This window comes from Eubalaena glacialis, chromosome 4 (assembly GCF_028564815.1).
Source record: "Eubalaena glacialis isolate mEubGla1 chromosome 4, mEubGla1.1.hap2.+ XY, whole genome shotgun sequence".
Taxonomy (NCBI): domain Eukaryota; kingdom Metazoa; phylum Chordata; class Mammalia; order Artiodactyla; family Balaenidae; genus Eubalaena; species Eubalaena glacialis.
In genome coordinates this window covers 95,007,843-95,032,502 of record NC_083719.1, presented here as the reverse complement: position 1 = coordinate 95,032,502, position 24,660 = coordinate 95,007,843, and positions in this window count along the sequence as shown.

The window sequence follows — 24,660 nt, the reverse complement described above, 5'->3', positions numbered from 1 at the left end:
CCACCCAGCAACTGACATTTCATATTCATCATTGGAGTTTCTGCCAAGATAAAGGGTCAAAGGAGTTCAGTCTGTTCACAGACCATACTGTCTTGTTCAGTTACGGAGACTTGAGTCTGCAGTGAATGAGGTAACTGGATGAAAAAGGATAAATTCCATTAATTATCTGGAGGATTCCTGGGAGTCCCTAAATATTTGCTTTATAAAAAAATAACCAGATGGCTTCTGGAACTTTCACATTTTATCTAAAAACACTTCCGGAACCACTAGTGCTGAATCCTTGCTTAACTTGGGAAAGTCCCTTCATTTTCCCCTGCGGTCCCGTGGCCTCTGGGCCATGTCAGACTGCTGCTGTTTGTTCTGTGGAGGTACTTGCACTTGAGATGGGTTGGCAGTCATTGCTCTACTTTGTTCTTTATGGAGAGTGAGGTCGAAAGCTTGTTTTTGTTTAGAATTTTGGCTTCCTTTCAGTTGAAACAAAGGAGAAGAAAGGCCAAAGGAAACGAAATGAGGTCACAGGCATTAATTGGTGTAGGGAATGGCTCCACTGGCCCCTCTGAGATGGACCTTCATGGGTCAGCCCGGAGATGGAGGTCAGCGTGAAATCTGGAAAACTCCTTAGCATGTTCTTGTAGGAAGAACCTGACTGGTAGGTGGGCTACAGAATGAAGTTATGGTCCTGAATGATTTAGATCAGGGGTTCCAAAATCCTGCGTCTATTGGGATCAGGCTGGTTCTTTAAATAGGGTGAGAAGGAAGTGTGGCTAATTGGAGTCTCTAGGCCCTGTCCCAAGGGGGGCACATGAATCAGCTCCAGCCAAGTGTCAGCCAGTGGGGAATATAGGTCCAATGTTGCTAAATGTCACTGTTTTTCGAGAGAAGCTGGAAATCCAGCTTTTGCATGCACACTTCTGATTTATTGAATGTTAAGAAACTAATTTAAAAATGTTTAAAACCTTACGAGGATCATCAAAATATGTTTGCAATCGGTATGTGGCCACCAGTTTGCTGTCTCTAGTTGAAATATTTTCCTGGCTCAGGGCAGGGTTGTTTTTTCCAGGACTTTTATTAAAGTCCATGAGCCCCTCAAGTAACAGAGTTTTATTGAGATCTCTGTGTCCCACACTATCCAGGGCTTGGAATGGGAGTGGGAATAGAACAGTATAAGGCAAATTTAAACCTTTAGTTTAAATTTTAGAGGGGAAACAAGATTAACACATATTTCTTCTTTCTGCAAAGATCTATGAAGCACCTTCTGTGAACAACACTTTATATTGGTGAATGTAGCTCATTTGCCCTTTCAGATTGTAAACTCTTTACCTCTACAGGGGCTTCCAAGATAAATTAAGGTCATAATGAAAAATTAGAGGTGCACAAATTGCTACAAGGCAATATGGTAAAATGCCAAAATGGCAGAGCAAAGTCTATGGGTTCAAGGGTAACTTCCTGAAAGGGGATTGCAGAGGAAATGATCTGAGCAAAAGTGTGGTGAGTGAGAAAGCAGCTGTGTTTAGGAACATTAAGGAGGCTCATTTGCTGGTGGAGTGAGGTGGCTATTGTGAAAGAGGAGATGAGCCATGAGGAGCCTGCACCAGGATGGTGGCAGTGAGAACATAAAGAGAAGGAATGGTGTGTGAGAGACTCAAGACAAAATGGTGGTGGAATAAATAGTGCTTGGAAATGAGGTGGATGTGGGGGCCAAGGCAAGACAGTGGTCAGAAAATACTGCTAGAGTTGGCACCTGAGTACTTGGAAAAGATGGTACATTCATAGTGGGTTCAGTACCAGGAGTACACACACACACACACACACACACACACACACAAACACACAAACATATAGACACACACACACACAAATGTGCAAACACATAGACACACACACACACAAACGTGCAAACACATAGACACACACACAAACACACACCCACAAACACACACACACACAAACACACACCCACACAAACACAGACACAAACACATAGAGGCACACACACACACAAACACATAGACGCACACACACAAACACAAACACATAGACACACACACAAACACACACAAACACACAAACTTATAGACACACACACAAACACACACACACAAAAACACATAGACACACACACACATAGACACACACACAAACACACACACACATAGACACACACACAAACACACACACACACACGCACAAACACACACAAACACAATTTTTTGGCAAAGAGACATAATAACTTAAAAAAAAATTTATTGAAGTATTGTTGATTTACAGTATTGTGTTAGTTTAAGGTATACAACAAAGTGATTCAGTTTTATATATATATATATTTTTCAGATTATTTTCCATTATAGGTTATTACAAGACATTGAATATTGTTCCCTGTGTGATATAGTAAATCCTTGTTGCTTATCTATTTTATAGATAGTATTGGGTTGGCCAAAAAGTTCCTTTGGTTTTTAAGTAAAAATAAAAGACACTTTTCATTTTCGCCAAGAACTTTATTGAACAATGTATTCACCCTTTTGCTCCACTACCTTCTGCCATTTTTCAGTCAACTGTCTGTTAATCCCATTCTCCTAATTTATCCCTCTTCTACCCCCTTTCCCCTTTGGTAAGCATAAGTTTGTTTTCTATGTCTGTGAGTCTGGGTTGTATATAGATTCATTTGTATTATTTTTTAGATTCCATGTATAAGTGATATTGTATAATATTTGTCTTTCTCTGTCTGACTTACTTCACTTTGTATGATCACCTCTAGGTCTGTCATTCTTTTTTGTGGCTGAGTAGTATTCCATTGTGTAGATACATGTATCTTCTTAAACCAGTCATTTGTTGATGGGTATTTAGGTTGTTTCCATATCTTGGCTATTGTTAATAGTGCTGCTGTGAACATTGGGGTGCATGTATCTCTTCGAATTAGAGTTTTCATCTTTTCCAGATATATGCCCAGGAGTGGGATTGCTGGATCATATGGTAACTCTATTTTTAGTTTTTTAAGGAACCTCCATACTGTTCTCCATAGTGGCTGCATTAATTTACATTCCCACCAACAGTGTAGGAAGGTTCCTTTTTCTCCACACCCTCTCCAGCATTTATTACTTGCAGACTTTTTGTTGTTAGCCATGCTGACCTGTGTGATACCTCATTGTGGTTTTGATTTGCATTTCTCTAAAAGTTAGTGATGTTGAACATTTTTTCATGTGCTTTTAGTCCATCTGGATGTCTTCTTTGGAGAAATACCTATTTAGGTCTTCTGCCCGTTTTTTGATTGGGTTGTTTTTGTTGTTGTTGTTATTGAGTTGTATGAGCTGTTTGTGTATTTTGGATATTAAGCCCTTCTTGGTCACATTGTTTGCAAGTATTTTCTCCCATTCCATAAGTTGTCTTTTCATTTTGTTTATGGTTTCCTTTGCTGTGCAAAAGCTTATAAGTTTGATTAGGTCCCATTTGTTTATTTTTGCTTTTATTTCTTTTGCCTTGGGAGAATGAGCTAAAAAAACTTTGCTATGATTTATGTCTGAAAATGTGTTGCCTATGTTCTCTTCTAGGAGTTTAATGGTGTCATGTCTCATATTTAGGTCTTTAAACCATTTTGAGTTATTTTTTTGTATATGGTGTGAGGGAGTTCTCATTTCACTGATTTACATGAAGCTATCCAGCTTTCCCAACACCACTTGCTGAAGAGACTGTCTTTTCTCCATTGTATATTCTTGTCTCCTTTGTCATAGATTAATTGATCATAGGTGTGTGGGTTTATTTCTGGGCTCTCTATTCTGTTGCATTGATCTATATGTCTTTGTGCCAATACCACGCTGTTTTGATTACGGTAACTTTATAGTATTGTCTGAAGTCTAGGAGGGTTATGCCTCCACCTTTATTCTTTTCCCTCAGGATTGCTTTGGCAATTCTGGGTCTTTTGTGGTTACATATAAGTTTTAGAATTATTTGTTCTAGATCTGTGAAAAATGTCAAGGGTAATTTGGTAGGGTAAATATGTAGACTGCTTTGGGTAGTATGGCCATTTTGACAATATTCATTGTTACAATCTAAGAGCATGAGCTACATCCCTTTGCATCATCTTCAGCTTCCTTTATCAATGTTTTGTAGTTTTCAGCATATAGGTCTTTCATTTCCTTGGTTAGGTTTGTTCCTAGTTTTTTTTTTTTTTTTTTTTTTAATGCGGTTTTAAATGGGATTGGTTTTTTTACTTTCTCCTTCTGATATTTCATTGTTAGTGTAAAGAAATGCAACAGATTTCAGGACTTCCCTGGTGGCACAGTGGTTAAGAATCCACCTGCCAATGCAGGGGACACGGGTTCGAGCCCTGGTCCGGGAATATCCCACATGCCGCGGAGCAACTAAGCCTGTGCACCACAACTACTGAGCCTGCATTCTAGAGCCCACGAGCCAAACTACTGAGCCTGTGTGCCACAACTACTGAAGCCCACGTGCCTAGAGCCCATGCTCTGCAACAAGAGAAGCCACCACAGTGAGAAGCCTGCACACTGCAACAAAGAGTCGCCCCCACTCACCGCAACTAGAGAAAGCCTGCGCACAGCAACAAAGACCCAACACAGCCAAAAATAAATTTTAAAAATGCGAAGCATTGTATGCAGAAAGATTAAAAAAAAAAAAAGAAATGCAACAGATTTCAATCTAATAATCTTGTATCCTGCTACCTTGCTGAATTCATTTATTAGTTTTAATATTTTTGTGTGGAGTCTTTAGAGTTTTCTACATAGACTATCATGTCATCTGCATGTAATGATAAATTTACCTCTTCCCTTCCAATTTGGATACCTTTTATTTCTTTTACTTGTCTGATTTCTGTGGCTGGGATTTCCAATACTATGTTGAATAGAAGTGATGATAGTGGGCATCCTTCTCTTGTTCCAGAATTTAGTGGGAAGGCTTTCAGCTTTTCACCATTTAATATTATGTTGGCTGTGGGTTTGTCATAAGTGGGTTTTATTATGTTATGTACCCTCTATACCCACTTTGGTGTGAATTTTTATCATGAGTGAATGTTGAATTTTATCAAATGCTTTTTCTGCATCTATTGAGATGATCATGTGTTTTTTGTCTTTGTTGTTTGTTTGTTAATGTGATTTATCACATTGATTGATTTATGTATGTTGAACCATCCTTGTGACTCTGGAATGAATCCAACTTGATTGTGGTGTATGATCCTTTCTATGTATTGTTGGATTAGGTTTGCTAATATTTGTTGAGGAGTTTGGCATCTATATTCATCAAAGATATTGGCCTGTAATTTTCTGTTTTGGTAGTGTCTTTCTCTGGTTTTGGTCAGGGTGATAGTGGTGTCATAGGATGACTTTGGGAGCTTTCCCTCCTCTTCAGTCTTTTGGAATAGTTTGAGAAGGATAGGTATAAATTCTTCTTTGTATTTTTGGTAGAATTCCCTAGTGAAGACGTCTGGTCTTGGACTTTTGTTTGCAGGGAGTTTTTTTTTTTTTTTTTTTTAATTAGAGCTTCTATTTCACTTCTAGTGATTGGTCTGTTCAAATTATCTGTTTCTTCTTGGCTTAATTTTGGCAGGCTGAATGTTCCTAGAAACTTGTCCATTTCTTGTAGATTGTCCAATTTGTCAACATTTAACTGTTCATAGTATTTTCTTATGATTTTTTGTATTTCTGTGGTATCAGTTGTTATTTCTCCTCTTTAATTCCTTAGTTTGTTCATTTGGGTCATCTGTCTTATCTTCTTGGTGACCCTAGCTAGAGGTTTGTCAATTTTGTTTATCTTTTCAAAAAACCAGCTCTTGGTCTTATTGATCCTTTCTGTTAGTTTTTTGATCTCTATTTTATTTATTTTCTCTCTGATCTTTATCATTTCCTTCCTTCTGCTGACTTTGGGTTTTGTTTGTTCTTCTTTCTCTAATTCTTTAAGGTGGTAAGTTGGGTTGTTTATTTGAGATTTTTCTTATTTCTCGAGGAAGGCCTGTATTGCTATGAACTTCCGTCTTAGAACTGCTTTTGCTGCATCCCATAGATTTTGTAAGGTTGTATTTTCATTGTCGTTTGTCTTGAGGTATTTTCTGATTTCCTCTTTGATTTCATCATTGACTCATTTTTTTTTTATTAGTAGCATTTTGTTTAGTCTCCATGTGATTGGTTTTGCTCCCCATTTTTCTTTCTGTGGTTGATTTCTAGTTTCATACCATTGTGGTCAGTAAAGATGCTTGAAATAAATTCTATCCTCTTAAATTTGTTGACACTTGTTTTGTGTCCTAATGTGTGGTCTATCCTAGAGAATGTTCCATGTGCACTTTAAAATAATGTGTATTCTGCTTTTTATTGGATGTAGTGTTCTGTAGATATCAATTAAGTCAAACTGTTCTAATGTGTCATTTAGGATCTCTGCTGCCTTATTGATTTTCTGTCTGGAAAGTCTGCCCATTGATGTCAGTGGGATGTTAAAATCTCCTACTCTGATTGTATTCTTATCACTTTCTCCCTTTATGTCTGTTAGTGTTTATTTTATATATTGGGTTGGCCAAAAAGTGTCTTCGGTTTTTAAGTAAAAATAAAACACTTTTTTTCATTTTCACCGAGAACTATAATGAACAATGTATTCACCCTTTTGTTCCACTACCTTCTGCCATTTTTCAGGAAACTTCATAATTCCATCTTCCCAAAACTTTTTATCTTTTTGAGCAAAGAATGGTTCCAGGTGCCTTTTACAGTCTTCCATTTTTCAAAAAATTGAAATTTTTTCCATTATGAGAATTTTGTAAAGACCTAAATAAATAGAAATCCAAAGGTGAATACAGCAGATGAATCAGAACTTCCCAGCCAAGCTGTAACAGTTTTTGCCTGGTCATCAAAGAAACATGCAGTCTTGCGTTACCCTGATGGAAGATTATGTGTTTTCTGTTGACTAATTCTGGATGCTTTTCGTGGAGTGCTGATTTTAGTTGGTCTAATTGGGAACAGTACTTGTTGGAATGAATCATTTGGTTTTCCGGAAGGAGCTCATAATAGAGGACTCCCAATCCCACCATATACACAACATCACCTTCTTTGGATGAAGACCAGCCTTTGGTGTGGTTGGTGGTGATTCATTTCACTTGCCTCATGATCTCTTCCATTCCACATTATTGTACAGTTTATCTACTTTTCATCACCCGTCACAATTTGTTTTAAAAACGGAACATTTTCATTACATTTAAGTAGAGAATTGCATGCAGAAATATGGTCAAGAAGTTTTTTTTTGCTTACCTTATGTGGAAGCTAAACGTCAAAGTGATGAACATAACCAGGATGGTGCAAATGATTTTCAACGCTTGATTTGGATATTTTGAGTATGTCATTGATTGTTCTCAGTTAATGTCTTGACTTGAACGCTAGCAACTTCAACTGGTCTACCGACTGTGGAGCATCGTCCAGTGAGAAATCTCCAGCACGAAACTTTGCAAACCACTTTTGACACGTTCAATGAGTCACAGCACCTTCTCCATATACTGCATAAATCTTTTCGTGTGTTTCAGTTGCATTTTTACCTTTCTTGAAATCATAAAGCATAATATGCAGAAAATGTTGCTTTTATCTTCCATCTTCAATATTAAAATGGCTACACAAATATTCACCAATTTTGATAAGTTTTTTTTTAAATGCACATTGATATGACAGCTGTCACAATACAGTTTAACAAAATTGTTTCGAATGAAGTTAAAGACAACTAAGCCCTACTAGAGCCATCTTATGGAGAAACCGAATGAACCTTCTGGCCAACCCAACATTTAGGTGCTCCTATATTGGGTGCATATGTGTTAATGAGTGTAATATCCTCTTCTTGTATTGATTCCTTTATCATTATATGGTGTCCTACTTTGTCTTTCTTAATGGACTTTGTTTTAAAGTCTGTTTTGTCTGATATGAGTATTGCTACCTCTGCTTTCTTGTGGTTTCCATTTGCATGAAATATCTTTTTCCATCCCCTCACTTTCAATCTATATGTGTCTTTCACTGTAAAGTGTGTCTATTATAGCATCATTTTGTAGGTTCTTGGTTTTTTATCCAAACAATGACTTTTTGACATATTGAGATTTAGGTACCAGAAGGACAGCTAGGTGAAGAGGTTCTGAATATGGGAAAAAATATTAGCCTAGAGCTTATGAGAGAGGTTGCAGCTAGAGATACACGTTTTGGAGTCTTCTTTATCACAGTGATGACGTTTGGGGGTAGATGAGATTGTTAAGGAGTGGTGGAGGAGAAGAGAGCCCAGCTGAAGAAAAACTTTGGGGAGTACTGTGCTTAGGATGTCAGTTAGAGATTCTCCTGCAAATAAAGAGTCAGGGGGAAAAAAGCCAAAAAGGAAGGCATAGTAACAGCCCCAAATGCAGCTGAGTGTCAAAGGCAGTGTGGACCCAAGAGAATCTGATAACTAATGAGTCATCAAGAACTCTCTAATGCATGGCTTCAGTTGGGTGGGGGTGAAAAGCAGAAGTCAGTGTGCAAAAACATTTAAGGGTAAGTGGGTGATGAAGAATTAGCAACAAGCCATAAAGGAAATTTTCTATAATTTGGGTAGGAAAGGAAAAAAGAGGGCACAGCTGAAACAGCACTGAATACTGATGGAATGTAATGGGGACAGGTGATATTCTGAAATACTACTTGAGGATGTGGTTTCCCACATGTGCTTGTACCCCAGGCCTTTCCCCCATACAGGCAGCTCAGCCTTGCAGTATGTATGGCCTCAGGGAAGGGCGGCTGCAGCAGACAAAAGATTTCTTAGAATATCATCAATAACTTTGGGGGAATTCGAGGCTCTCTGGTTTCAGGACTAGATATAGGCCCCCCCCCCCGGTTAAGGAAGAAGGAGAGTTGAGGGGAAGTGAGGGGTGCATTAACATTGTATTTCTGAGAAAGGGGCCCTGCTCTCTGCTGCATCTCTGTGATGGTTAATTTTGCTTGTTAACTTGGTTAGGCTATGGTGCTGAATTATTTGTCAAACACCAGTCTGGATGTTGCTGTGAAGGCATTTTTAAAGTTGTGGTTAACACTTACAATCAGTAGACTTTAAGTAAAGCAGATTACCCTCTGTGGTTTGGGTGGGCTTTATCCAATCAGTTGAAGGCCTTAAGAGTGAAGACTGGGGTTTCCCAAAGAAGAAGGAATTGTGCCTCCAGACAGCAACATAGAAACCTTGCCTGAGTTTCTAGATTTTGGACTCAAGACTTCAAGATCAACTCTTACCTCAATTTCTAGCCTGCCAGCCTGCCTACAAATTTTGGACTTGACAGTCCCCACAGTCATGTGAACGAGGCCGTTAAAATCAATGAATATATCTCTCCGCTCCTCCCTGTATGTATGTATATGTGTGTGTAGATAAGTAGGTAGGTAGGTAGATAGATAGATACAGGATATCTATCTGTCTATATCTTTATCTGTCCCGTGAGGTTCTCTTTCTTTGGAAAACCCTTACTAATACAAACTTCTTAAAACTTTCAGAGAAAAAATGGTAACTGAAGTGAGTGAAGTAGGAGTGACAGAGACAATGGTGAATGAGGGACCCAGCCTCCTTCTAAAAGGAGTGATGTCTTCTCAACCCCAGGCAAGGGTTCCTATGTGGGAGTGGAGTCTGGTGTTATCAGACAATGTGATTAATTAAGAGAAGCCAAAATCTGAATTATTGTGAGAAATCACTATAGAAAGGGTTTTGTAGAAGAGGTAGGTTTTGAACATTCCCATAGAAGTGCAATCTACCCTGAAGTGTAGGAAATACTGAGTTTGAAGCCATATAAAATAAGCACAAGCCCCCCTTTACACCCGGGGACCTCCCTACCCAAAGAAGAAAATAGGTCCCATGAGTTTGAGCCTCTTTGAAGAAAATAAATAAAGCTAAATTTGGTCAACTGAGGCATTTGTTTTTATTTAATCACCAAAATGTTTCCTTTTTTAAAAGGGAGGAGTGAAGAGGGCTCACTTTCCATTGACTTCATTTATGTCATTTTTTAAGAATCCTGTCAGATATATTTTAAGAAGTCTTTTAAGTGAATAGCGTTTCATGAAGGCAAGGTAACTTCCTGAAACTTCAACTGAAGTTATTTCCAACTTGCTACTTTCAAAGGGCATCAGAGCTCACAAAGCAGAGAGAAGAAGGAACAAACAACAGAAGTGAAAAGCAAGCCCTTGCACGTAGGAGGCAGGCTTGCATGGAACATGCGATTATGTGGCAGGAGGTATGGATGTGAATCATGAAATTGTATAGCAATTTTTTCCTAGGAAAAAAGGTTCAGTGAAACAGACAAATCTATCATTGAAAGTGACATAAATGCTGGTTAGTATTATTGAACCATAGAAAGCTCAACTGATTATGATTTTTTTCTTTTAAAAAGCAGCTAATTGCCAAGGATATAGTTCCCCTTGCTTTTCAATGCATTCTGATGTTAGAGCAAATTTGATGATTCATGTAATTGAACAAAAACATTTGTTATTACATAAGAAGAGGAAAATCATTAAATTATCACTGGGGTGTCTCTCATTTCCTAGTTCATTATGCAACATGGGAACGTACCTTGAAGTTTTCTATTCTCTTAAGAGTGAAAAATATCCTTTGGCTGAAATAGTTTTAGGTAAACCATTTGTACTAAGAATTCACCAAAAATAATAATACCCTAATTCTGGAAACCTGCCCTGGAATATGCTGAGTGCCAGATGGCACTAGGCACATCAATAAAAGACAGTAATTTCTAATGCAGTAAGTGAAATGCTCATTGCAGATGCCACTAGCTGCAGGGCCACAATGGCTGCAGACGGGGTCTCTGGGAGCTGTGCTTTGTCGGTTCTCATTTTTCACCCCCTTCAGCTTGCTCTTCCAGAAGACTGCAGAATGAAACAGGATAGTGGTTCTTAACCTTGGCTGCAAATCACCTGGAATCACCTGGGGGAGATTTAAAATATATATTGAGGCCTGCTCCTATCACCAGAAATTTGCATCTAATTGGTCTGAATTGTGGCCTAGGCATCAGGGTTATTTTTAAATCTCTCAAGCTATTTCTAATGTGCAGTCAAGGTTAGGAGCCACTGCCCTGTTACAGAGCTCAGTAAGTTGTGGATTTTAGAATGCCAGAGCTTAAAGAGAACAAATTCCTTGTTTTATAGATGAGGCAGCTAATGCTCAGAGAGACCAAGTGGTTTGCTTAGAATCACACATCTTTATTAACAGCAGCGTGGTGACTAGAACCCACCCTAATGTTTCTTTCTGTAATGCTCTACCACACAGGCTTTGGTTGTTCGGCTGGTGAGAAAGGAGGGACTTAAAAGTGCTTGTGAAATTGTCAAAATTTTGTGTAAGGAGCTACCCAGTTCCCCTATACACAGGACCAGCCACAAGTTCACCACTCAAAAATGTTGTTCTGGGGTGTTGGGTATCTAGTCTAGATAGAGTCAAATCTCCTAGCCTGTTCGGGCTTCCTGTTTGAAGTTAAAATGCCAGAGACTCATTAAAACCTGTGTGATTAAGCTCTGCCCTTTGGTGAGGTCCTTTGTCTTTGCAGACTGCCATGCATGGCCTTTGGTCAGAGCAAACCCCCTGGTTTTTTATTGTTCTGCTGGAGTCAATCAATCAACAAATGGCGTTGAGTGCCTGCTAGAGCTGAGGGTCTCTGCCAGCTGCTTTGAGCAGGAAGATGCAGGACATAGTTGCTATTTTCAGTCAACATATGATATGAATGAGGGATAAGGCATAATGGTAAACACCTTTTCTTGCTTGCCCAGCATCTCTTGCAGAATCACCCCTTCTCATTCTCAGTTCATGTGTATGTGGGCAACCCCACCTCCGGATTTATGGTTGGAAGTAACCCCAGCCTTGGCCAAAATAGCCTGAGACTAAGGCTAGGGCAAGTGATGCAAGCTGAACCACACAGGGACAGCCCCAAATCTTACTGAAGTGATGAAGAAGAGGCTCCAGTCTGTGCAATGACCCCAGTGTTCCAGGCAACCAGAGCTGAGGGAAGAAAGACAGGAGCACTGCCCCAGTGGCACCGTTCGAGCCCCTGGATTCAAGCTTGCCCAAAGTCCCCTGACTTTCCTGAAGACCCAGGGGTCCCCATGTACATAAACCATAACCTCCCCTCCTTTCTTTTCTTGTGCTAGTTGGAGTTGGGTTTTTCTCCCTGTCGACTAAAAGAGCCCTAAGACGTGGAGCTTTACGTCAGACCACTTGAATTATTTGCACAGTCTGCTCCCATTCATCTCCCGGACGTCAAACCCCCCATTCATCTCCTGGATGTCAAACCCCGCTGAGGTTTTAGGCCAGCATGAGTGCTGATAAATTGGCTGTGCTGCCAGACTTGTCTAGTGGCTATTTTAAGGTCAATTTGCTTTCAGTAGCTGGTAGAAAAACCTGGGGACATTTGTTTGGTGATATGTAGATTAATTTGATTTTTACTGGTAATACCCTCCTTTGATGGGGCACTGGCATCACAATAACCACCCTTGGTAAGATTTGCCACTTTTTTGTAAAATAAATTCACCATCTGCCTGAATACTAACCAGAGGGCCAAATTTGGAGCATCTTTTAATTCTTTGGCTATTATGTATATTGGGTATAGTTGAATATGTGACTTGGGACTTCAGCCAGCTTTTCAGTTCATAATTCTATGCTGCAAAATGGTCTGTAATCTTGGGTGTGTCACTGATGGCGTTACTGAATAGGCAAACTCAGCCTATGATTAGGGTGCCAGAAAGTAAATATTTTTTGAAATATGTTTGATATTTCAAAAAAGCATCAAAATATGCACAATAGGAAATACTAGAACTTTGTTGTCATTCTACTAATTTTGTGATTTAGAATTGTGTTTTCAATTATGTATCAGTAGGGAATGGGAAATGTATCATAATTTAGCCTCTGGAGGTTTTAATCTGTCTCTAAGTGCTAAATAGCATAAAAACAAGAACTGGAGAAGAAAAAGGTTTACCAGCGTGGGAAATGAGTGTCCAAAGATGGGGGAAAAGGGATGGGCCATAGACTCTTTAATCATTGGGCTAAAAATACTTCTTAGTAAAGAATGTTCTAGAAATGTGTGAAAGGTTTGCATTATTTTATGTAGAAAGAAGAGTCTCAATTCTTTTGTAAACAGTTTGAGGTTTCAAAGATTCTTTGGCTTTCTAACTTATTTAAAACATTCATTGCTTCATGAATTGGCCTCAAGCACTCCTCGGTGAATTATTTATGTGATACTTGACTGCTGCTGCAGGTTTAGATCAAGCCACAGCTGTATAAACAAAGACTATAAATCTATGGGTTGGATTTAGCAGGCACTTTGGTCTGTTTAATGCACTGACATTTCAAATTGTGTGTCTACAGATTCTTTGCAGAACAACCACTGAAGGTGACAGGGCTGATTTCTAAATAGCCCTAAAGACAAACAATATGTGTGTTCTAAAGAATGGCCACTGAAGAAATGGGGACTGGGGTTTTATTTACACTCAAAATGATGGAGAGAAATTTCAAAGAGGATGGAAGGGAGTTAAGATGGCTCAGAAAGGAAGGAGGTTTCAGACAGTCTTATGTTAGTGATGCAAACTCTTGTATTTCCCACATAGAGTGAATGATTAATAGCAGTAGTTTATCGGCCAATTGTGAAATATTGGGATTTCCTGCCTCTATATTCTTTTTTAGATAAGATTTTAGATGACTGTTTTTGTTTGGGCTCCCCCCAACCAGACCTGGAGACAAGGCTGAGGTTAGCCAGTTATTTGGGAGTGGATCCCAGAAAGCATCTCTGAAGGGCTGGGACTAGGAAAACGGAATGAAAGCCGGTAATAAGTGGATTACCACTGCAGGCAACTGCGGCCCAGTCCTACCAGGAACCTTCAAGTAAGTGAGTAGAATGAGCTTTACAACTTTCCCAGGGAGGGTCAAGGAAGTTGGGAGTATTTATCCATCAACTCTGCTCTGTTGGTTGAGAATTGCCCCTGGGGTCTTTGAATGCTGAAGAAAACTTCCAGGCAGAAAAGGAGAAAGCCTTGGTGCTTTAGATGAGAAGATGTCAGGGGGCAAGGAATGGGTCTAACATCTTGCAGGTGACTAGATAAAGAGAAATATGGGGGAGGGGACATCAATAGGGTCAGTCACACTGGCCATTTTTATATAGTTGGAAAACAGATTTGTCATGAGAAATTCTAGTTATTTTTTCCAACAGGAAGCGGGTCTATTTGTCTGTTTCCTAAAAAGGACTTCAGTGCAGTGATTTGGGCAGGTTTCCCAGTCCCACCCTCTAGTAACATTAACATGACATGTGAACAGAACAGTAATAGAAGCCTGGCTAAATTGTCAGAGTACCTCTGTGATAGGAAATATTATGAAGCCATTAACATCATGCTTTTGGAATTTTTAATAACATGAAAAATGCTAAGTGAAATGTTACTGCTAAGTGAATCAGGTTGCGAAACTACAATTTCAGTTACATGAGAAAAAAAAAGACTAGAAAGAAATATACCAACATGTTAATGGTACTTATTCCTGGGTGGTGAGATAATGGATAATTTTATAACTTTGTGCTCTTTTCTTCATTTCCCAAATGTTCTATGTTGAACTTTTTTGCCTTTTTTTTGTTTTTTGTCTTTTAAGTCAATGTGTTTTTGGTTTTCTCCGGATGATCAGATTAAGTGGGGAGCTTGCTGGGTAGAGAGGTGGGTTTACTCTTAGGCTTGTTGGTTTGAACACAGGAGGCAGGCTGTTACTCAGCTCTGTCTTTGCTGCCCAGTTCCCCAGGGCATTCTGACAGTCTCATTTCAAGGTTAGCTCATGAGACTTTTCTGCATGAACTCGAGAGACGAAGAGGGCAGTTCACAGGTGGAATCTACCCAGCAAGACTCCTGCAAGGGCTGTAGGGAGCCAGTGGCTGTTACCTGCTTGGGTCAGAGGAGACCGCTGGGCAGGCAGTACCTGGGAGGTGTTGTCTATGTGCCCTTTTTGGGTCAAGCTGAGGAGCACATCCTGGTTCACTTTTATGTCAATTTGTTGTCCTCAATTAGCAGCCATCCAGGCTAGTGGTGGTCACAGGCAGTGCATTCTCAGCCCCATCTTGGAATAAGCATGGTGCTAGGGGTGGTAGAGGAATACAAACAAGAGTATCCTTAAGGAGGTAATATTCCAGAGGGAAGGTTTTGTGAACCATTGAAAATGATTGATCACGTAAAGAGGATGTGTTTAAAGACCAACATAACATACAAGTAAAATGTGTGTTAGGATTTCAGGAGGTGGTTGGGGAGGGGTGCTCTAGGAAAGAGTCACTGTGGACTGGAGTGGTTCGGAAAGGCTTTTTAGAGAAGGTGGTGCTTTGAATAATGGGTCACTCATAAAATGATGAAAATCCACGTACTTTTGTCTCAGGTCATGTATAGCCCTGAATATCTAGAAGTCCGATCATGGTTCTGCCTCAGATTCCCTTTGTGTCATCAGCAGTATGTTTCCTGGTCCATAAAATGCCAGTGTTCACACGCTCCTGCCCTATAGGCCTATTAAGATGAGTAACTAACTGATGGTAAACATCCTGGGAAAATTTGGTGGTACTGTTGCTAAAGCCTTAAAAATGTCAGACAATTAAATAGAGAGACAGGCACCAGTGGGTCCTAGAGATACAATACAATGATAGTGATAGAAAGCTCAGGTATGCTTGAAGTGGCAACCAGAATCAGCAAGTTGATTCAGGAGTACTTTCTCGTCTTGGATATTCTAGTTACAAGCTGACTACAGAGAGGTGGAATCAATAGAGGCCTATTTATTCAATTCCTCATTTGTGCTTAGCACTAAGTTGGGTAACGTTAGGAGAATTTCAAACATCATTAGCGAGAGTGTTGTTTTGGCAACTTTAAGGCACACAGACCTGAATTGGAAGCTACAATCCTCAGGAGTGCAGACGCTCAGGTAGATTTGTATCGCAGAGTTCACAAAGCCCTCGGGAAGAACCCTGAGAGAGACTCACTCTTTCCCAAAGATCTGATTCATCACATCTCTGAGCATAAGAAACCTTTATGCACTTACTTGTTCCATTAATGTGAAATGGATTCAAGCGATCAGGAAGCCGTGCACCAAAAACAAACAAACAAGCAAAAATAATAGAGAACTGACCCTAATTCACACACAGAGCGTACATTTCTTTCTGTTGAACTGTTAACAGTATGGCTGGACCTCCGTTGCCCACAAGCTGCGTAAATACCCACAGCCAGTTCTCCTGCCCTTTGGGGCTGGGGCAATCCTGCTGATGAAGGGACCAAGAAGAGGCCAGGGTTTACTTGGTCAGGTCTGGCTTTCAGCAGGGCCTGTGTGGCTTTTTGCTCAGCAGTGAACCATTCTACCCCAAGCTGCAAACCACCTGATAAGATTCCTTATAATGAACCTGGAGTAGAAAAACAATAAGCAAACAATAAAAACGAGGCCACGGGAACACATTAATAACATTTCCTTGAGGTGATATTTGTAGCACTTTTGCAAATATTGACTCCTAAATATGAGGGTGAAAAACAAACCTGGTTTAGAGCTGGGCCAACCATGTAAAGCCCTGGGTACTCCCTTAGGCAGTTTTTCCCTGGCCCAGGGATCAAGCCTAGAAATGAGCACTCCTTTATATGCAACCTGTAGTATCTTCCACACCCCATCTAAATTCAAAAAGGGCTTTCTCTAATGGCTTATAACAGCCTTTTCTCCCAGCCATTAGAGACATGAGGAGGCAAGACCGGCTGCATGTGACCAACTCATAGAAACAATCATTCTATTTTAACATGGAAATGTACTGTTTTCTTTCCACTCTCCCTTTTTTGTCTACACTAAAAGGACCTAACATAAAGTCTCCTCTCTTCTTGGGAGTGTTTGCTGATCAGGGCCATCTGATGCATTTGGTTTGTTCATCCTCAGACTCTGGGTAGAGTAGACCAAAACAATTATCTTAAAAGAACAGAAAAGAGAAGAGGCAAGTGCCTTGAAGGAAGCTGCTTAGTGAAGAGGAGGTTCTCTTGTAGCAGAAGAGGAAAGAGGTCAGTGGGTTTCTGGAGGAGGGAGTGTGCCCGTCGTCTGGTTCAGGAGTGTTGTCGAGTCCAAGCTCGTACTGCTCACCACACAGCAGGACAAGGCGTTGGGACAAGGAATAGCAGCTTTATTCAGAAAGCCAGCAGACCAAGAAGATGGTGAACTAGTGTCCCAGAGAGCCAGATTGCCCGGAGTTGGATGCTAGTTTCTTTTATAGAGCAGAGAGGGGGAGTTGAAGAGATAAGGTAAAAAAAGGTGATAAGTTGTTGCAGATATTTCCTGGTTCCAGCCAGACTCCAGAGGGAATGTGTTAATTTCTTCTTTCCTGCAGCTCTTCACAGGTGGACTTGGTCAGGATGTTTCCTGTGAGCTAAACCAAGGTATTTTAGCTTGACACTCAGGCTTGGGAGGCAGGGTTCCCGGAGATGGGCCCTTATGCATACTTTAAGCTATAGGCAACATCCCTTTAGTGATTAACTTGTAGCAAAAGCAGTAGAATACAAAGATTAAAAGAAGGAGATCCAATATGGAGTGAGATTTGTTCTTCCCTGTCAATGGAGCCCAAGGAAGTGGCTAATCCTCAAGGAAGATGGTTGTATGATATGCCTGAGGGGATGGGGACACAGGCTCTGAGGTTCTCAGTCTTGGCAGCAATTTCTGTGCCTCCACTATGGACAGAGCAGCCACCCTCAGGGGGGTGTGTGTGTGTGTGTGTTTGTGTGTGCGTGTGTGCACGCGCACAGCCTCCCAGCAGAGTGGTGCTTCCAGGTGGCAATCAGGTTGATTCACAGAAAATAGATGTGGTCCTTCTTGCACATTGAAGTGGAAGAGGCAACTCTGAGCATTTCCATCCAGGACCCACATCAGCCTGGCCTACACATGTAACTCTGTTACAGAATCTCTACCTGGCACACTCAGGGGCTCACCCAGATTTTGTGGGGCTGAATATTTAATCGGGAGAAGGGGGCTTCTTTAAGAAAAAAAATAAATTTATAAACATAAATTAGCTAGAGAGCCTTAGAAGGAGCCTTTTGCAATTGAGGAAATCTGAGCTTATGCTTCATTGATTTTATGATAAAACCTCCTCTCCGTTATTACATTTTGTCCTGGTTGAGCCCTGGAGGGCTTTTCTCCCACCACCCATGGACATCCTTCCTTCTCTTGAAGGTATTTCACACTCTCTGTTTTTGCCAGCTTTCCATACTGTCCAGACCAAGGGAAGATCTGAAAATCATGTACACAATTTGTTTATGTGAAGGCTTACTCGCTCCCTTAACTAGGTTACTCAACCTTTAATTAAAAAAATCTTTTATTGCAGAATGAAAGGTTTCACTACTTTGATAATCTCTCTCCCTGCCAAGTCTCAGCCTTACCATTTTTAAAAGAAAATTTTGGTATCGGCAAGCAGTCCAGAAAATTGGGAGGAGGGAGGAAGGGGACTTTGTACCAAACCTCACTGGAACTATTTATCTGGGTCTTGAAGGGAGACTGATTTGCTCTCTTGATCCTGAAAGCAAGCATAGCTGAGTCTCTCTCCTAAAGCACAACAGATGTTCTAAGACGGTTGGTTTTCTCAGAGCTGGAAGAATACTCAGGTTCACATAAATGGTCTACACTCTCTGAATCACCACAGTGGAGAGATGAAGGTGCACAATGGAGTCTTTTTTTCGGTGGCCTTTGCTAGAGAAGGTGCTAAGAATCCAGTTTCACCAAGATGTAGGATCATTTCACTGAAGACATGGAAAGACTCTAAAGAAAATGCTAAAGAAATTCTGAAGAAAATTCCAGAAGAATTCCAGACATTCTGAGCATGGTGTTTATGCCACTCATTCAGACACTTGGTCTCATTTGAACAAGGAAATCTCATTGTTTAGGAATTAGGCTTCACATATATTTAAAGAAAAATACCACAGAATGTTTAAAGGTGTAGTGCTTTATATATAAAATGTCATTTACTTTAGTTGACATCTTCTAATCTTCCTTGCATTGGGCATAATGAGTAAAGAAACAGCAGGATCTTGCATTGGTAAAGGAAGCGCTTGTATTTGTTTTCCACATTTGGGTTTAGCACCTTTGTTTTTTCAATGCCTTCCTAAAAAACAACGGAAAATCCCAAGTCTTCAGAAGAGGATTAGAAGGTCAAGAAACAGCCTTGGCCTAAGGTGAAAGAGCAGTACACAAGGAGTCAGGAGACCGAGGGCCTAGGCTCCCTTCGGCCACTGGCTAACCAGTCTGGGAATTTGGTCCACGTCCCTCAAGCTGTCTGCCTTGATTTGCTCATTAGTGCCATGAGAAGCTGGGCTAGGTCATCCCTCAAGTCCTTCCCAGCTCTAGTGTTTGTTTAATGATTTTCCTTTGAGAATTCCAGAGCCTTTATATAACTCACAAGGCTAAGAGTCCATTTAGGGAAGTACAGGGGCCTCAGCTCTGCTCTCATCACATACAACTAGTCAAGCTCAGAAAGATACTTTGGCCAAAGGTAGTATGGGAACAGTCTGTTCAGACACAGACTGGGGAGAGCTAAGAGAATTCATCATTCTAGGGATGCAGGTATTGGGATGGGGCTGCTGTCCAGCTTGGGGCTTGATAAGGGAAAACTGGCTTTTGGTTAGAATCCTAGTGTAAAGAATAGGTGTAGAGGGAGACCCAAAGCCAAGGGTGGGCCAGCTCTGCCAGGAACATTGTCCTACCTTTGGCCAAGTCACTCGCCTCTCTGGGACACTATTTCTTTATAGGTGTGAAGGGAGGGTAATAAGATCAGCCCTGCCTTGCTCAGCAGCTTTTGATAAGGTCAAAATACATATGGATGTAAAAGAGTTTGAAAACTGTCCAGTGACACATAAATAGAAGGAATGTGATCAGCTTTGAAAGATGTTTCTGCCCCTGTGGCCGGGCTAGGGAGGAAGCAGGGCAGGGGAATTTCAGCACAAGGATGAGGGGGGAAGAGCCTGGGCCGAGGGAGGAGAGGCAGGATTAGGTAAAGAGCAGGCCTGGAGGACTGGTGAATACAGGGAAAGCCTCCTACCCAGCAGCCAACTTCAGGCTGGGGTAGTTGGCAGCTCCGGCCTACTGTGTCCACTTCCAAAGGCCCTCTGTTTATTGACGGTGGCCTTCCTGCTGGAAATGTCTGTTGCACTCTTTCTTCTAAACAGAAAATGCCTGGCTATGGGACCACAGGGGCTGATACCCTGACATCCCACCGTAGGGCCCTCTTGCCTTGTGAGACTCATGAGATCCCTGTTTGGTGGCTCCTGGCAGCTGCACAAGAAACAGGTACCCTGATCACTTCTCAGGAGGGGGCTCCATAGACTAGTGAGGCGGTGACAGGGCTGAGATAGAAACCAGGTCAAGTAATAGCAATAATGATAATCATAGTTACTATTTATGGAGCACCATGTGCCAGATGCTGAGGTAAATGTTCTACATACATTTGCTTGCTTAACTTTCACAGCTTCCCAATGAGCTTGTTATATTATTTTTTTTTTCCAATTTAGAGAGGTTAGGAGAGGTCGTGAGACCCTAAATCTCCTAGTGTACCTTAAAACATTTTTAATTTAAAAATATTATTTAAATATGGTTAATTTACAATGTTGTGTTAGTTTCAGATGTGCAACAAAGCAATTCAGTTATATATATATATTTTTTTTTTCAGAATCTTTTCCATTATTGGTTATTACAAGATATTGAATATAGTTCCCTGTGCTATACAGTAGGTCCTTTTTGTTTATCTTTTTTATATATAGTAGTGTGTATATTTTAATTCCAAACTCCTAATTTATCCCTCCCCTGCCTTTTGTAACCATAAGTTTATTTGCTAAGTCTGTGAGTCCATTTCTGTTTTGTAAATAAGTTCATTTGTATCATTTTTTTAGATTCCACATATAAGCGATATCATATGATATTTGTCTTTCTCTGTCTGACTTACTTCACTAAGTATGATAAATCTCTAGATCCATCCATGTTGCTGCAAATGGCATTATTTCATTATTTTTTATGGCTGAGTAATATTCCACGGGATATATACACCACATCTTCTTTGTCCATTCATCTGTCGATGGATACTTAGGTTGCTTCCATGTCTTGGCTATTGTAAATAGTGCTGCTGTGAACATTGGGGTGCACGTATCTTTTTGAATTACGTTTTTCTCCAGATATATGTCCAGGAGTGGGATTGCAGGATCATATGGTAGCTCTATTTTTAGTTTTTTAAGGAACCTCCATACTGTTCTCTATAGTGGTTGTACTAATTTACATTCTCACCAACAGTGTGGGAGGGTTCTTTTTTCTCTGCACCCTCTCCAGCATTGTTTATTTGTAGACTTCTTGATGTTGGCCATTCTGACCAGTGTGAGGCAATACCTCATTGTAGTTTTGATTTGCATTGCTTTAATAATTAGCGATGTTGAGCATCTTTTCAAGTGCCTCTTGGCCATCTGTATGTCTTCTTTGGAGAAATGTCTTTCTGGATCTTCTGCCCATTTTTTGATTGGGTTGTTCTCCTAGCTTATCTTCATGATACAATTGACTTTGAAACCACTTTGTTTGGACACTAAATCCTATTCTCAGTCATTGTACTGTTCTGCTTCTCCTGGTTTCACAGATTCTTATCAAGTCAGCCCAAAGTTGTCTGGACTTTAGCAGAATCCCAAAGTGATGATTGAGTCAGTTCTGAGCAGTTAAGAGACCAAGACACAACAGTGATCCAAAAAGGGCCTGATTTGGTCCTTTTGGGGGGACAAAGGTAAAGTAAATAAAACCAGTAGTTCTATACTGGTGTAGGAAAAGTGAGATGCTCTGGAAGGGACAGAAGTGATTTGTTGTTGACCATTCCAGCCAGTGGCGTGCTGATGCCACCTTGCACTGGCTCGCATCTGCCTTCAGGAGCCAGTTGTGTGCATTACCTTCCAACTCTACATTCAGTCAAGTTAGATTAGCTTGGTCTTGGCCAAGGTGGGAGTATTAACAGTGTGGAAAATGGCAAACACTACAAATCAGAGTTTATTTCTCTGTAGAGCCAGTTGTTAAACATGTATCTGCACTGATTCTAGCCTTGTTTGTCATTTTTTTCTTTCAGTGAATTGTAGGTCCCTATAAAGAGTTGTTTCTGAAATGTGGTGTCTAAAAGGAAGTCTTAATTCTACATATGTAGATATTATACTTGGATTAAAGGAGCCATTCTAACGTGTGCAGGTGAAGACATCACTGAAAGTTGCTCCATAACTAAACATGCTCAAGACAATTGAATAAGAGTGGCAGGACTTTGCTGCCGGTTCCAGAAGAGCATCTTGCTCTCAGAGCTGCCATCTGGGCCTGCAGGGGAAGGGATCTGTGGTCAGTTTCCTTTGGCAAGGTCTGGTGGCTCGGATTATGACAGTGAGACGGCGTGTCTGTGTGAATGACCTTTTCCTTTTTTGCATTTAAAAATAACCTACCAAAGATAGCATGGATAAATGAATTGAAGCACGGAGCTGAACGGATTCATTTGAGAAAAATATTTTTTCAGGTCACCTGTCTTTTCAACTACATGTGCCTTCACTGGTTATGGCACTTACAATGTTATCTGTAGAATCACCTCCCCTGATTTTCCATAGAAATGGGAACTAGGAATAGACTGGAAAAGTAGAACTACAGGTGACCTCCACATCTCAGTTTTCCTATTGCTTCCCGAGTCTCTCGTATTAAGCCTTTTGTCTGAACTGGAGGAGAAACGTGCATTTCAGCTGTTCTCCCAGCTCCCTCCTTCCTCCCTCCATGCAAGGGCTCCTGGGGAGGTGGAAATGTCTATTAGACACTTACCCTGATGTCCTTTAACTACAGTTATGAGAGAGTAGCACTAGACAATCTCTCTTACTAAGGTCCCCTCTAGTTCAAAGTGATTCTGTGCCTAAATAACCAACATCCATGGGGCCTGCAGCACAGACAGTCCCTTGAAATGTGCTGTTCCAACTGCTTGAAGGGGGGACTGGGTTTCAGTCCTAGTTCTCTGGCCAGTTCAAGACATTTTTTCTTTCTCGATCTGGACTTAACATGTAGAAGGATACCTTCCCCCAGATTCTCTAGTAAAGTAGCAGCCAGAGCTGTAGTGGAAATAACAAGAGATAAAATTAGCCACCCTGAGCAGCCGATAGCTCACATGATGGGGTCGGGGAGCGCTGGGCCAGCTGGGAGGCGCTGCCTGGCGCGGTCCTGCTTCTGTTGGGCTCTGCGCCACCCTGGAGGGTCTTACATAAGACATGTCACAGCAACCTGCCCCTCCCTGCTGGGGCAGTTTGCAGGGCACAGGGTTAGCTGACCAGAGCCAAGCTCTATTTCTGGAAGGCAGAAAGTTCAGCTAAAGGGTAGCCACTGAGAAGATATTCGTTTACTCCATTGAAGGGAGCAGACACAGAGACTGCTAGAGGGAAAATTATTTTAGGAGATCATTTTGTACAGATACGCCAAGAACATTTGGGAGCAGAGCAGAGGAAGAAAGCAGAGCGTGAACAAACTTGAAAAGTAACTCTGTTCCTCTTGTTGTCATCCCTCCTTTGGCTACTGCACTGATTCAACCCCAGGATTTTAGAAGTATGATTTATCCAGTAAGTCTGCCGAAACAAGACTGTATGATTTCATCTTTGCCACCCACCTAAACTTATGTTTGGATGCACATTATATATAATATATTATACAGTAAATTATGATCATTCAACATCCTGGGGAACCTCTGTTAGCCAAATAAATACCAGATCCCCATGTTGGACTGGACATTTGTTATTATATTCAGGTCATGGGGAGGGGTGTTGCTGTCATGCATGCATTTATCCATTTCACTGCCTCACTACGCGATTAATTCCTTCAAGACAGAAGGAAATACGAGGTATGGTGATAATGTGGCCAATTAAGGAGAAATTATTTGAACTCATGTTTTTGCTGGTGGTGATGGGTGTGTGTGTGTGTGTGTGTGTGTTTGTGTGTGTGTGTGTGTGTTTGTTGGTGGAGTAGGTGTGTATCGCCTATTGGAAGTGACAGTTTTGAAGCGGTGTAGGTCCAAAGCTAGGAAGGGGAGAGCCAAGCTGGGATCTAGGAACAGAGGTTAAAAAGTAGCAACCAAGGCAGGCTGAAAGCAGGGACACTGAGGCATGCGGGCAGGGAAAAATCCAGAAGGCAGAAACCAAATCAGGAAAGGGCTATCTGACAGCAGGAAAGAATAGAGAATGTGAACCAGGAAACTGGACTTTAATGAGCCCCAGGACATTCCTGAAGCCCTAGGGTTAGCAAAGAGAGTGCACGCACCAAGGCCCAGAGCGATTCTGTCTGAACAGTTGCACCACTTGATATCTGATATTATATATTCAAGTGAGCACCCAACATTTTTGGAGGACACATCTTGGAAACTGCATTCAGAGACAAGTTTTTGAACAACGCAAGAAAGAAATATCATAAGTTTTTTGTGAATGATCTTATTATTTTACTCTATTTAAGCAGAAGGGTGCAAGACCAAATTTGTGCCAGGTGGAAGACGGATGGGTGCCTGGGAATGCCCATTGGGAGGCCATCGCAGTGGTCCAGGAAGAGATGATGGTGGCCTTGACCAGGGTGGGTGGCTGGGGTGGGAGATGGGGGCTGGGGATGCAGAAAAGGTGACAGATTTGAGTACTAGTTAGACCACCGGCTGCTAACTGAAATGCC